General features: G+C 52.6%; 1 non-coding gene across 1 annotated transcript in view; it reads left to right on the forward strand.

Annotated features, from left to right (window-relative positions):
- The first annotated feature begins 2908 nt into the window (after window positions 1-2908).
- Window positions 2909-4194, forward strand: part of LOC126149083 (small subunit ribosomal RNA) — a 1909-nt gene continuing 623 nt past the window's right edge. The window contains exon 1 of the ribosomal RNA XR_007530686.1: window positions 2909-4194. This exon is cut by the window's right edge and continues 623 nt beyond it. This is a non-coding gene — a ribosomal RNA (small subunit ribosomal RNA).

The raw sequence follows: 4194 nt of genomic DNA on the forward strand, positions 1-4194 counted from the left end.
ACGCAATGTGTACCATAACACAACCCAGTTTGTACCTTAACCTAACCTATGTCACCTTAACCTAACCTATGTCACCTTAACCTAACCTATGTCACCTTAACCTAACCTATGTCACCTTAACCTAACCTATGTCACCTTAACCTAACCTATGTCACCTTAACCTAACCTATGTCACCTTAACCTAACCTATGTCACCTTAACCTAACCTATGTCACCTTAACCTAACCTATGTCACCTTAACCTAACCTATGTCACCTTAACCTAACCTATGTCACCTTAACCTAACCTATGTCACCTTAACCTAACCTATGTCACCTTAACCTAACCCATCTTGCACCTTAACCTAACCCATCTTGCACCTTAACCTAACCCATCTTGCACCCTAACCTATGTTGCACCTTAACCTAACCTGTGTTGCACCTTAACCTACCTCAATTTGCACCGCAATGTAACTCAATTTGCACCGCAATGTAACTCAATTTGCACCGCAATGTAACTCAATTTGCACCGCAATGTAACTCAATTTGCACCGCAATGTAACTCAATTTGCACCGCAATGTAACTCAATTTGCACCGCAATGTAACTCAATTTGCACCGCAATGTAACTCAATTTGCACCGCAATGTAACTCAATTTGCACCGCAATGTAACGCAATTTGCACCGCAATGTAACGCAATTTGCACCGCAATGTAACGCAATTTGCACCGCAATGTAACTCAATTTGCACCGCAATGTAACGCAATTTGCACCGCAATGTAACGCAATTTGCACCGCAATGTAACGCAATTTGCACCGCAATGTAACGCAATTTGCACCGCAATGTAACGCAATTTGCACCGCAATGTAACGCAATTTGCACCGCAATGTAACGCAATTTGCACCGCAATGTAACGCAATTTGCACCGCAATGTAACGCAATTTGCACCGCAATCTACCCCCAAGTTGTGCCTTAACCTAACCCACGTTGTGCCTTAACCTAACCCACGTTGTGCCTTAACCTAACCCACGTTGTGCCTTAACCTAACCCACGTTGTGCCTTAACCTAACCCACGTTGTGCCTTAACCTAACCCACGTTGTGCCTTAACCTAACCCACGTTGTGCCTTAACCTAACCCACGTTGTGCCTTAACCTAACCCACGTTGTGCCTTAACCTAACCCACGTTGTGCCTTAACCTAACCCACGTTGTGCCTTAACCTAACCCACGTTGTGCCTTAACCTAACCCACGTTGTGCCTTAACCTAACCCAAGTTGTGCCTTAACCTAACCCAAGTTGTGCCTTAACCTAACCCAAGTTGTGCCTTAACCTAACCCAAGTTGTGCCTTAACCTAACCCAAGTTGTGCCTTAACCTAACCCAAGTTGTGCCTTAACCTAACCCAAGTTGTGCCTTAACCTAACCCAAGTTGTGCCTTAACCTAACCCAAGTTGTGCCTTAACCTAACCCAAGTTGTGCCTTAACCTAACCCAAGTTGTGCCTTAACCTAACCCAAGTTGTGCCTTACCCTGCTCTGTAATTGGCATATGACACGTTACAGTAATGTATTGTCCAACCGCAACCCGCTCAGAATGTTGTGTACACAGCTACGTGTCATCTCCCCATAACAGCTGCATTGCAGTGTGGTACGCCATAGAGACGTGTGGGAGTAATGGACGCAGTGGATGGCGATCAGCATGAGCCGTCTGTTCATGTAGTGGCGCGTGTATGCAGACGTAGTAGTCTCTTCTCACACAATGTGATAGCACGGTGCCCCGCGTTCCACATCTGCGACATGCTACAGAGGCCGGTTGACAGTTGGTCGCGCAGTGGACATCGCATACGTACGGGGGCACCTTCCACGTGCCCTCTAGTCGGGCACATTTTGTTGCGTGGATGTGAGCGGATGTAGTGTGTCTTGACACCTGACAGGCAGGCATGCAATAATAGTTGACTTTGCAAACGGGGATGGACGTGTACGTTTACTGGTGACGTTACGCAAATGAACAACTGGTAACCCGTTGTGGTGCGGTTGTCCTTGCTGGAGGTACATCTGTGAGGGCAACGATCGGTACAGCTACGAAGCGGTCCCCACCATACCAACGAACGTGAATGTGAATCTGGGTGTGAAGCGATACGCGGCTGTGGGTGGGTGGGACTGTCCCCGGCCGGTGAGGGGGGGCCGCCCGGCGTGCTGGCCGCGCGGTGCGTGGGCGCACGCGCTACAGCCGGCTGGTGGGGGCGCCCAGTGGCAGGCGCGCCGGCCGACGGACGCGGCAGGCGGCGCAGCTGCGCGCCGGGGCACCCTGCGCGCGGCGCCGTGCAGCCAAAGTGGGTCCTCGCCGGCCCGGTGCGAAGCGCGGTGGACATCTGCAGTGTGCTGGTCCGATTGAGGACTGTGTGCGTTTTGGATGCGCCGCCGCCCGGCACTCGGCGCCGCGACGCCGTCTGCTGCTCGGTCGCCCCAGCGGTTCTCGCTGGTGGTTTGTATCGCAGTTGTGCAGACGTGTTGGCACGTGCGCTGTGCTGGGAGAGTTCGCTTCGGCACCCACGTGGGGCCTTTGCCCTTCTGTGGCGCTGGCGTTGGAGCTGCCGGTCACCGTAGGTGGCGCGTGTTGTCTCCCGCCGGCAATGCCACGACAGCACGCTCCCGGGCCTCTGTCGGCAGCGGCAAGCTCAGTTGGGAGCACGGGTGGTCGCACCTAAAGCGTCTACTCGCCTAACTCCGGGCGATTGCGCCTCTCTCGAACCCGACCAAGTACTTAGGACGGCGCTGCGCGCCGCCGGGACCTGAGAGGGTTTCGAGGTGTATTGTGCAGGGGAGCTCAGCCTCCTCCTGTTTGCAGAATAATTGAGCGGACGCTTGCGTGTTCGCGCGGGCCTCTGGGACACACTCCCGGGCGGCCGGCTGCTCAGCTCTAGTTGACGCAGCTCCCTGGTTGATCCTGCCAGTAGTCATATGCTTGTCTCAAAGATTAAGCCATGCATGTCTCAGTACAAGCCGCATTAAGGTGAAACCGCGAATGGCTCATTAAATCAGTTATGGTTCCTTAGATCGTACCCACGTTACTTGGATAACTGTGGTAATTCTAGAGCTAATACATGCAAACAGAGTCCCGACCAGAGATGGAAGGGACGCTTTTATTAGATCAAAACCAATCGGTCGGCTCGTCCGGTCCGTTTGCCTTGGTGACTCTGAATAACTTTGGGCTGATCGCACGGTCCTCGTACCGGCGACGCATCTTTCAAATGTCTGCCTTATCAACTGTCGATGGTAGGTTCTGCGCCTACCATGGTTGTAACGGGTAACGGGGAATCAGGGTTCGATTCCGGAGAGGGAGCCTGAGAAACGGCTACCACATCCAAGGAAGGCAGCAGGCGCGCAAATTACCCACTCCCGGCACGGGGAGGTAGTGACGAAAAATAACGATACGGGACTCATCCGAGGCCCCGTAATCGGAATGAGTACACTTTAAATCCTTTAACGAGTATCTATTGGAGGGCAAGTCTGGTGCCAGCAGCCGCGGTAATTCCAGCTCCAATAGCGTATATTAAAGTTGTTGCGGTTAAAAAGCTCGTAGTTGGATTTGTGTCCCACGCTGTTGGTTCACCGCCCGTCGGTGTTTAACTGGCATGTATCGTGGGACGTCCTGCCGGTGGGGCGAGCCGAAGGCGTGCGACCGCCTCGTGCGTGTTCGTGCGTCCCGAGGCGGACCCCGTTGAAATCCTACCAAGGTGCTCTTTATTGAGTGTCTGGGTGGGCCGGCACGTTTACTTTGAACAAATTAGAGTGCTTAAAGCAGGCAAGCCCGCCTGAATACTGTGTGCATGGAATAATGGAATAGGACCTCGGTTCTATTTTGTTGGTTTTCGGAACCCGAGGTAATGATTAATAGGGACAGGCGGGGGCATTCGTATTGCGACGTTAGAGGTGAAATTCTTGGATCGTCGCAAGACGAACAGAAGCGAAAGCATTTGCCAAGTATGTTTTCATTAATCAAGAACGAAAGTTAGAGGTTCGAAGGCGATCAGATACCGCCCTAGTTCTAACCATAAACGATGCCAGCCAGCGATCCGCCGCAGTTCCTCCGATGACTCGGCGGGCAGCCTCCGGGAAACCAAAGCTTTTGGGTTCCGGGGGAAGTATGGTTGCAAAGCTGAAACTTAAAGGAATTGACGGAAGGGCACCACCAGGAGTGGAGCCTGCGGCTTAATTTG

The sequence above is a fragment of the Schistocerca cancellata genome, unplaced genomic scaffold, assembly GCF_023864275.1.
Source record: "Schistocerca cancellata isolate TAMUIC-IGC-003103 unplaced genomic scaffold, iqSchCanc2.1 HiC_scaffold_907, whole genome shotgun sequence".
Classification (NCBI taxonomy): Eukaryota; Metazoa; Arthropoda; class Insecta; order Orthoptera; family Acrididae; genus Schistocerca; species Schistocerca cancellata.